The following is an 11,025-nucleotide window of genomic DNA, read 5'->3' on the forward strand; positions in this document are numbered from 1 at the left end:
ATCCCCGAGCACAAAAGTGGTCTGGGCGATCCCCGGGTACAAAAGTGATCTGGGCAGTATCCAAACACAGTAGTGGTCTGTGCAGTCCCTGAGCACATTAGTAGTCTGAGCAGTATCCCAACACAGTAGTGGTCAAGGCAAATCCACGATCACTTGCGCTGCTTGTACTATTATTTTGTGTACTTTTCTCTGCTCTCTGCCAAGGCCAGTCTGACACGTATGGTCAAAAAAGTAAATAGGTATAGTACGTCATTCTTTTTTTTTTTTGCAAACAGTCGGTTGACACCTGTATTGAGGTGTGTCAGTGTGGGCCCTCTTACACCATCAACGAAGAGGCGCGTACACTGTTAACGAAGGAGTGCGTTTATTGGCGCAGATTTCGAGGTTGTGTGAACAACCGTCTGCGGCGTGTGCGCACGACTCCCAATATTCTCGGGCAGACGAAACGATGGTGCTCTTTGTTTTATATAATGCAGATCTGGTAAGTTACTCACACCATTCCCCATTGCCATCCGCCGCCACAACCTTCTTCTTCCTCCTGCCGAAACCCTATTCCCCCAAAAATCATCGCCAATCCCCTCGGTCTCCTGCATCCACCCACTTAGTAAGGATGAACTAATGGCGAAGAGAGACGCCCAGAAGAAAGGAGGGGTCATGGCGAAGGAGTGGTGGAAGTCTCGGAGCAACGAGCAAACCATCGAAGACCTCGTCGTCATGGGGGTGCTCCACAACAAAGCCCTCGCTGGATGGCGCGCACCGGAAGGAGAAAGCTTCCCTGATCCACAACCAGGTGAAATCGTGGTTTTCGAAGATTTCTTCAAACGGGGTTTTGGGATTCCAGTGCACCCTTTCCTTCAGGGTCTCTGCTTGTACTACGAGATTGGGATTTGCAATCTGCATCCCAACTCGATTCTTCTCGTCTCTACCTTCATCCATCTCTGCGAGGCGTATGGTGGCTTCCAGCCCCATTTCGACCTCTTTCGCCACCTGTTTTGCCTTCGGAAAAAGGGAAGCGGTGGCTCGAAGATCGCCGGAGGCGTCTATCTGAACTTGCGTGACGGCATGAAGGCTCAATACCTGCACTGTCCCTGGAACACCTCATTGGATGAGTGGTACAAGAAATGGTTCTACATCCATGAAGAGCCGAACACCATCACTCTGTGCGACGTGGGGCTAATTCCAGAGAAGAAGAACAGCTGGTCGGAGAAGCTCGAAAACTTGGAACAGATAGCCGAACTGCTCAGGATGATCTCGTGGGGAAGGCTTGATGGCCCGAGCGTGGTCGGCAACTTCATTAGCCGACGAATTCAGCCATGCCAGAAAAGGATTCATCCTGGCTTCGAATACCAAGGTGGCGCGGATCCGACAAGGACTAGGAAAGAGCCGCTCGACAAGACGGAGATCAAGGCCAGGATTGGAGAGCTGTTCAATCTGGCTGATCCGAATTATGTTGCACTGAACGCCATCGAGCACGCCTTCAAGCTGGCTCGACCTCCCCCAAAGGTAAATGACGCCTCCTGTTAACTGTAGAGTCATTTTGTATCAAGAAAATAACTGTCTTTTCCTTCATTTTGTGTCTCAGTATAATGGCTGTGACCGGGCAGGAGTGTTCGTGTCGCCTCCCCCTGGTGTAGAATGGCCACAAGCTACTGGCCCAGTCGCCCAGACCAGCGCCAGGACTGACGACGTTCACTGGGCGGTACTCGAGACCGTAGAAGACGCCTCGACCAGAGCCACTGGCAAGCGTCCGGCTGCCAGCAAACGACGTCAAGCCATCTTCCCCCTATCGGACGACGAAGCAGAGGATGCTGACATCTTCCGGCTCGTCCCCCGAAAGAGGAGAAGGCAGGTGGGACCGACGGAGCAGGGTGGGTCCTCTAGGCCAGCAGTGGTCACAGCACCGACCACTGCTGCATAGAGGACCGACGAAGGAAACATGCCGCATCCTACTCCGACGCCCGTACCGGAGGTTGAACAAGTCCCAGTGGGAACTGCCGAGCAAGCGGAGCAGGGGCGGTCGAGAAGACGTTCCTTCGCCACATCCTTCCACAAGTCGAGACTGTAAGTATCTATATTTTTGATGTAAGCTTTGCATTTTGTACTGAATGCTATTATCGTCTGAATTTGTCTCTGAATTCATTAGATCTCAGTCCACCGAAAGCCCCGACCAGCTAGCTGGGTGCGGAACGTCCTCACCAACAACGGCGGGACGAACTGCTCAGCAACTAGCAGTGGAGGAGCCTATGGCAGGGACTCCGCCTACGCCTCAGCAGGCGGACGACCAGACGCCAGTCCCCGAGCAGCTGGTCAAGAAGACAACCGAGCAGAATACAAGTGCTCCAAGCACGAACCCTGCTGAGGCGGATACCACGGCGCCAAGGGAGCTGGATCTAGCCGAGGGGCAGCAGCCAGAAGTTGCCCGGAACATGGTTGCCGACGCGATGGCTCGTGGGAAAGCCGTGGTGGTCGTGGAGTCTGCGAACTCTGGACAAGTGCCGCCTCCCGAACAGGAGGCCGAAGAGGATGAAGTGGAAGAAGTCCTGGGCCATCCCCAAGATAGGTGACAACATGTATATGTGTCACGCTATCGGAACGACGAATGGTTCTCCATTGGGACTTCGTACTCGCAGAGTCGGAGACCCATAGCGAAGGCTGGCTGGCGACGAGCGGAGCGCCCCTCAGGAGTAGATACGACCACAAGATCTGTTCCAAGCCGTGCAGGACGACTGGCCCGAGCTGGTCAGATAGATCTGTTGTGGGGAGCTGTTACCTGCTCATTAGGTTGGCTTTGAATCGTACTTACCAGAGCCAGGGTTTCAGCGAGTTTGATGCCGACCCGATCGATGGAGTCGTGCAGGTTGGTGTCGTCGATCTGCTTTCTTCTGTAGCGGGGAAGCGGATGACGGGTTGTCGGCGTGGCTGTGGGCATGGTCGGAGCCAGATGTACTGTGGTCGGAGCTAGATCCATCGTGGTCAGAGCCGTGTTCACCGTGGTCGGAGCCGTGTTCACCGTGGTCGGAGCCGTAGCCGATGCAGGTGAAGTAGTCGTCGGCGCGGGTTGAATCCACGCCTCCTCCGGGGTCATGGCGATGGAGACGTCAGGGCCGGTGGTCCAAGTGATCTGGCCGACGGTGAACGTGAGGTCGTTGGGCGTAGCCATGGAGCCGGAGATGATGACCATCTTGTTTGCTTGGAGAGCAGTACGCACACCCCCTACCTAGCGCGCCACTGTCGACGAAATATGATCGGCAGTCTACCTAGGGGTATGCCCAAGGTAGTAGATTATCGGCAGACAGATGCGCAAGCCCCAAACAAGACGGTGATGCAAGACAGACACGAGGTTTTATCCAGGTTCGGCCGCTAAGAAGGCGTAATACCTACGTCCTGTGTCTGATTTGTATTGCTGTATGTCAATGAGAGATATCTTTTAGAGGGGTCCCCTGCCCGCCTTATATAGTCCGGGGGGCAGGGTTACAGATCTGGAAACTAATCCTAGTCAGTTACAATTGCCATATGTGGCCGGATAAGGATTCCTATTCTAACCGACCAGGATCCTGCTTGGTCACCAAATCCGTCTTGATTCCTTGTGCGGGACTCCGATCAGGTTAACTGGGCCGCACGTCATCTTTCGGGTGGACTGAACCCATCGATCCGGGCCAGCCCAAGCTTAGCCGTAAGGATTCCTACAGCAAGATCGTGTTGAAGCAACAGGCAAGAACGGAGAAGCTACGGTGACGTGTTTCGACAGTGACCGGGATCACGGCGGAGCGGACCTCGTCGACGATAGCGTTCCGACGACTATAGTGGGCAAAACAAGCAGGCAAGAGTGGAATGAGCACTACAGCATTGAGATGAATCCATAGAGTCAACCAGCAAGGGCAACGGCTCACCGGACGAGGCTGGCCACGGTGAATCAGAGCTTCCGTTGAGGTCGCCGACCGCGAGGAAGATGAACGTGTACCACGAGCTCTCGGTGAAATTAGGTGGTAGCAATAGCTCGGTCGGATGCGCAAGGAGCAAGCAGAACTGGAACATGGCTTTTATGGGGCTTGCTTGCGCTGAGGAGATGAGAGAAGCTCACCGGAGTTGAGACGGCGGTGTCGGGAAAACAGAGAGGAGGAAGAAAAGTAAACGGCGTTGTCTGGTTCTTATAGCTCGGCCAGGAGCACGCGGACTCAACATGCAGCGTGCTCCCTGCACCAGCACCAAGCCAAGGGCGGTCGCAGGTGTGCCTGGAAGGCTAAAGAAAGGACGCCGGCGGTGAGGCGGTGGCGCCCTGTAGTTATCTGGAACTTTGAAATAATTACATATTTGCCACTTAGTTCATTTTACAAATTACTCCCAATTTTTATAAAGAAGTTGAAAATCTCCAAAAATGAAAGTTGCTCAATTTTTCAAACTCTACAACTTTACTTCTAGGAACATTTTCAAATTCTGCCTCCATTTTGAAATTTGAATTTGGGGTGCATTTGAGTATTTGAATCATTTCAAAATTACTCCAAATTTTATATGTAAACTTGAAAAGCTTTGAATACCAAAGTTGATCCACATAAAATAATCTCCAACTTTTCTTTTTGCCTCATCCCCAAATTCCAAATGGATTTTGAATTAGACAAAAGGGGCAAAAAGGACTTTTGTGATTTGAATTTGAATTCAAATTTGATTTGTTTTCCTTTTACTTTAACTTTGATTTTTGACCAGTAACATGGCCCATTTGGGTTATTTGAGTCAAATGACACATGACCTCACATGATCACATGAAATTTGACCCTTGTGGTCATGATCTTTATTTAGGGTTTTGAATCACATCACATGAAATAACAACATTATGAAATAAAGCTTATTTAGTGAATGCATTCAAAATTTTCTACTTTATGAATGCTTTGCAATGCATATGACGACATGACAAGTTTTAGTGTTAGGTCAAAACACCAGAGGTGTTACATAGGAGCTCAGTGCCCGTAACACCAAGCTGGTGAAGAGGAACAAACACCACCATCATCTAGGCCCCGGTGGCTACTATGCCAAGGAAGAGCAGTTTAGGAAGATGGACGAAGAGGCCGCAGCTGCTGGGAATATCGATGTGACAAATTTGAAGGTACGCTCAAGGAATTGGATATATGCGAGGAGTACAGAATCATTTGGCGATAATCTTAAGTTTGATAAGCCAGAGACCCAAGAGGCAGTATCAAGGATACTGAAATATGCTAAAGACAAGGAGAATGGCTCATTCAATCCTTCTAGAGAGAGGGACGAGCTTAGCCTTGGCTTGGGAAACAAGGAGCACATAGGCCGCACCAGGGGCTAGGGAAAAGGACAACCTGGAAGCAAGGATTCAAAGAGGATAGACACATGTATAAGAAACATGGCAGAGACTAGGAGACTAATCTTGAGCTCCAAGTGAAGGCTCTAGTTGTGAAGGCACTAGAGGAGCAAGGACTATCTACGGAGCCATGGATATTAGTGACGCCACTAGGAGAAATGACATTAGTTGGTAGCCCTACGAAAGTTCCTAGTAGCCAAGGTTCCACTACAGCCACAACCCCCATCAATCGCATATGGGAACCAACTAGTTGCACCTTGGTGTTTCTTAGTGGCCGACTAAACACTGTGATGGAGGTGGCAACAGGTGTGGCACATCCTTTTGGTGGCTTACACCATAATAATAAGATACCACCAGACTACACTTGGGTCAAGGTGCATACCGTGAAGCCCGAGTTCATGCAGTGAAGGATAGACTACGCAACTCCCGAGGGGCTAGTGTTACTCAGAGACTTTATTGGGTAGTTCATCCTCTGGCATAAACAGAACATTATATTGACTGCTTCTTCGCTGCATCCCCCTCTCCAAAATTTGGAGCAAGTTGTTGAGGTTAGGGAGATATTTTCGCTGTCTCATGACCACCTCATTCCTGAGATGCCACATTCTTCCCTGCCTCCTAGCGAGCATGTGCCTGATAAGATGCCACAACCTTCTCTAGCTCGTACCGAGCAAGTGCATGATGAGATGCCACCGTCTTCTCAACAAGCACAGCCGATACATGAACAATGAGTGCCTCTTAAAGAAGGTGATGCACAAGAATATGAGGATGTGCCTGAATGGGAACTTTGAAAGAAGCATCCAATCACCATAAGGCCAATTTATGTTCCGATGAAAGACATCTTGTCGATGCCCAAGTGGTATTCCCATGACTAGTTGAAGCCTGAGAACCAAGTTAAAAAAAAGTCCCATCACGGGGTTCTGAGGAGGCCATCACTAGCAAACTCCACCAAATTGCAAAGCAGTATCCAAATGTTGATGCCATCAAATGGTCAAAGCATTGCCTAAAAACATATGAAAGAGGCAAGCCATTCCTACCAAACCGGGACATCCAGCGCCTACCACTTGGAATGAGAAGGTTCCATGATTGGTACTTATGTGTTCTCCCAACGAGTATAGACCTCATACAAGCATGCTTCTCCACTGGCACATTTGGAAGCCCAGCCGGGAAAATTGTCTTTGACTTCAATGACAAGCAGACATGCTTTCACCTAGGAGCAATGGAGATGAATCTAATTCGCACGTGGTGCCTATAAGTCCTTGTCCTCCTGATATGATAAGAATGTAATCTTTGAATTTTGTTGTAACTGTAACACCTCTAGTGTTTTGACATAGCACTAAAACTTGACATGTCATCATATGCATTGCAAAGCATTCATAAAGTAGAAAATTTTGAATGCATTCACTAAATAAGCTTTATTTCATAAGTTGTTATTTTATGTGATGTAATGTGATTCAAAACTCTAAATAAAGATCATGACCACAAGGGTCAAATTTCATGTGATCATGTGAGACCATGTGTCAATTGACTCAAATAACCCTAATGGGCCATGTAACTGGTCAAAAATCATAGTTAAGTAAAAAGGTAAACAAATCAAATTTGAATTCAAAGTTTTCAAAGTTTACATATAAAATTTGGAGTAATTTTGAAATGAATCAAATGCTCAAATTCACCCCAAATTCAAATTTCAAAATGGAGACAGAATTTGAAAATGTTCATTTAAGCAAAGTTGTAGAACTTTGAATTTTGAGCAACTTTTATTTTTAGAGATTTTCAACTTCTTTAGACAATTTGGGAGTAATTTGTAAAATGAACTTGGTGGCAATTCTGTAATTCTTGTGAACAGTACCACGACCACTGCCGCACCACCGGTGTTGTTTCTCCGGTCTTCCAGATGCGCCCGTGGCCGCCCTCGGCTTCGCGCTGGCATGAGCGGGTCGCTGCATGTCATTCCCTCGCTCTCTTGGCTGCGCTATAAAGCTCCGACACCGTCGTCGGCTGTTCTTTCTCTCCTCTGTTTCCCGACGCCGCCGCCTCAGCTCCGGTGAGCTCCCCTCGCCTCCTCAGCGCAAGCTAGTCTCGGCAAAGCAGTGTTCCAGCTCCATCTCCTCCTTGCGGACCCATCCCACCAACTATGTTTGTCTGAGTCCATCGAGAACCGCTGCTAGCGACCCTTCTTCCTCGCGGCCGACGACCTCACCCGAAGTTCCGTTTCACCACGGCCAGTGTCATCCGGTGAGCTGTTGCCCTTGCTTGTTGTCTCTACAGCTTCGTCTCGATGCTGTGGTGCTTAATCCATTCTTGCTTGATCGTTTTGCCCACTACAGTCACCGGAACACCGTCGTGGACGAAGTCTGCTCTGCCGTGATCGCTGTCACCGTCGAACCGTGTCACCGCAGCTTCTTCGGTCTCGCTCATTGCTTCAACACGTTCAGGGTGAGCTACTGATGCTTCTTGGACTCTTTGTTTCACCGTTACTGACCTTGTTCCATCGGCATAGCATTGCCATGCTGCCACATCTGCCATGGCCGGCGTCAGCCTTGTTTCATGTCGTAATCAACCTCCATAATGCCACAGATCGATGCGCCTAGTCTTTGTGAACATTTTGGTACTTTGGCCGGCGCTGTTGGACTCACCATCGGTGAGTTAGCGCCGGTCAGCGCCGTTGTGGTCCTTGATGGTAGAATTTCAAGTTGATTTTGTTGGCTTGCAACTGTACCGTGAAGGAAAGTTGTACTCAAGGTGTTATTATATTTCATGCACCATGAAAGCATCATGTTTACATTATCATCATGTTGAAGCATATGTTATTATTTCGTGTAGAATCTGAGAGTGAACCGATCCTAGTTGAGCAAGTTGTGGAAGAATCCCCGGTTGTCTCAAGATTCGATATTTGTGGTACTGATACGGAACCCAAGATCATCAACAAAGGCAAGCCTCGGTTTATGCATTAAACCATTACCTTGTTTACTTTGAAAAGTTTATCACTTATGTTACCTATTTCATTAAGTTGATTATTTCAAATGTCACCTACTTGATGCATTGCCTACCTTGTTAATTGTTTACCATCCTTGAAGATGATTTCATTTACAAAGGCGTAGAATGCTTTGTATGCTTTATGGTAGGCTTTCAAGGTAACAGTTTCGATACAATCAAAGATGGCATACTGGCCAAAGAAAGAAAGAAGGTAGAATGAACTAGAGACTAGTCGGGTGACTTATCTTGAATGTTGGATAATGTTGCCGACTATGTCGCTTAAAGGCCACTCATTGTAGATCTTCTCAACAAGACACTTTGTAGTATTGGTCACATACCCTAGTAAGCCTACTTCGGCTAATCCGATACTAAGATGAATGCCCACGCACTGGGAGTGGAGAGATGGCGGGAGTAGCGTGTACCCTCATGGCTGGAATGTGGCCGGATTGGAGGTGTGCTGTGCTCTTGGGTGGCATGGAGACGGCTTAGTATAGGAGGATCTGGTTGCAAGGTTGATATATGCAAGATTAAGTTCTACATATGTCGTGTGATAAGGAATCCCTAGCTGGGACTTGAATAAATTTGAATTATCGGTGCTCCACGGATATGGAGACTCGTTTCATTACAAATGCAATGTAGGACTGGTGAATTACTAAAACTTGAGAAAAGAAATGGAATGAGAAGGATTGGAACATGGGATATGAACACTTAGTTTGAGATAATGAGCCAAGAAGACTTAGGGGTAAAAACTTGAAAATAGGATCAAGAATAGTAAGCTTTTGGCAAAGAACTTTGAATCTTGCTACATCCTTATCTTGCCCCAACACCTGCATCTCTAGAGTTTTCACCCCCTTTTACGTTGGGTCAGTCTTGTTGAGTACTTTTGTACTCAGGGTTTGTTAATCCTTGTTGCAGGTGAGTCACATGCGCAGGCTTGTTTTGGTCCCTGCTGCATGTTAGTGTTTGAAGTCGATGACGATGAGGAATGATGAATGGCCTTTGGACAAGGCACTAGTTTGTATGAAAAATAATGTTAATGTAATATTATCTCGCTACTATGGTTGTATGACACTTATGGTTTTGTAAGTTTGAAACAACTGGTTTGTAATATTAAAACTTAAATCTTTCGCTTTATAACCTCTGATATATATATTGAAAACTATTGTAATCTACAATGTCTGTGATTGGGATCCTGTTTGGAAAAGATTCATGGATGATTTGGGTTTTCCAAGGACACCCGACAGACCTGTTAAGTTGTTGAGAACTTATGTACGCTATCAGAGGTCTGTTGAGACAACGATAGATGCACGTGGGCCTGAATTCTTAGGAGGTTCTGCCACAGTAACTAACCCATGCTGTGATTTGTAGAATGCAAGTGCACATTGTCAAACAAATGCCAAGTGTGAAAGCCAGGTATATAGACCCTCAAGCTATAGCCCAAACAAATTTTAATTACCCTAAACAGTGGAAACTGGATGCTAAAGAGCTAGCTACCGCAAAGGCTCTTCGAGAGAAAGAGCACATCCGTACGGCGAAACTAAGGGAAGAGTCCCTTAAGGTTGCCGCATACAACTTTGAGTAAGTTCAACTCTATACTTAAAGCTTTGTTTGATATATTTTATTCGATGCAAAAGAGCTTATCTAGTTCTATGATTAAATCCATGCAGCAACCACTGGATTTGTATAGCCGTCGATGTCGGGAGGAGCATGGCATGGGTCTTTGATTCAATAGATAGGGACCTGGTGACATACAAAGACTTTATATCGATTCTCAAGACGTATACATATCGACAATCCTCATTAGCTTATATGTTTGTATACATACTTGTAACGTTCACTTTTGGATACTAACAAGTTGTATTTGCTAAAATAATTCAAATAGGGCATTTATGTTCTATGTCACTACACATCATGGAAGGCATGATCCAGCAAGGAAGAAAAAACACTATGTGCGGTAAGTGTAACTTACTTCTTCAGTACTCCATTACATGGCTGTTAAAAGCATTACTTAATATTTTCATATGCAAAACACACAGTGCCTCAAGCAGAAGCCTAGGAGTGTACATTGTGGATACTATATATGTTCTATGATGAGTAACACCAATGCCTACAAGAGACACCCCTTAAGGGTAAGTTTGAACCTCTTCACCCATAGTATAAAAAGTTTGTACATGGTATGAAATACTAAACTGAAACTTGTTCTCTTGTAGTGGAAAGAAGAGAGAGAAATGAAAAGAGACCCATACAAGGATGACTAACTCTTAGAGCTCGTCGGTGACCTTTGCAACTTCATATTGGACCAGATTGTACACGTCAAAGACGCCTACCATGACCGAGAGTCTGACTTAGGTAGTAATCCTCAGTACCAACACCTTCGTGAGACTGAAAGGCTAGCTCTAGGACGTTGATAACAATGTATATGGAATTTGACATTGGTTTTACCCTATGAATTATGTCTATTTAATGATGGATTGTATATATTCTTGTGAATTGGACTTATAATTGTAGTTTATATAACACTCTTGTGCTTGTAGTCTAAGGGGTTCGGAACGCTGGTCGCGGGGTGTTCGGCAACGCGAACGCGGTTCAAAACATTGGTCGCGGGACGTTCGGCAATGCGAACGCGGTTCAGAACGTTGGTCGCAGGGCGTTCGGCAACGCGAACGCTAGATGGAATACGCGGAAACAAACAGTGTTCTGGTCAAATTTGAATTGTAGATTTGATTTTT

Source organism: Miscanthus floridulus, chromosome 8, assembly GCF_019320115.1.
Source record: "Miscanthus floridulus cultivar M001 chromosome 8, ASM1932011v1, whole genome shotgun sequence".
In the NCBI taxonomy this organism is placed as follows: domain Eukaryota; kingdom Viridiplantae; phylum Streptophyta; class Magnoliopsida; order Poales; family Poaceae; genus Miscanthus; species Miscanthus floridulus.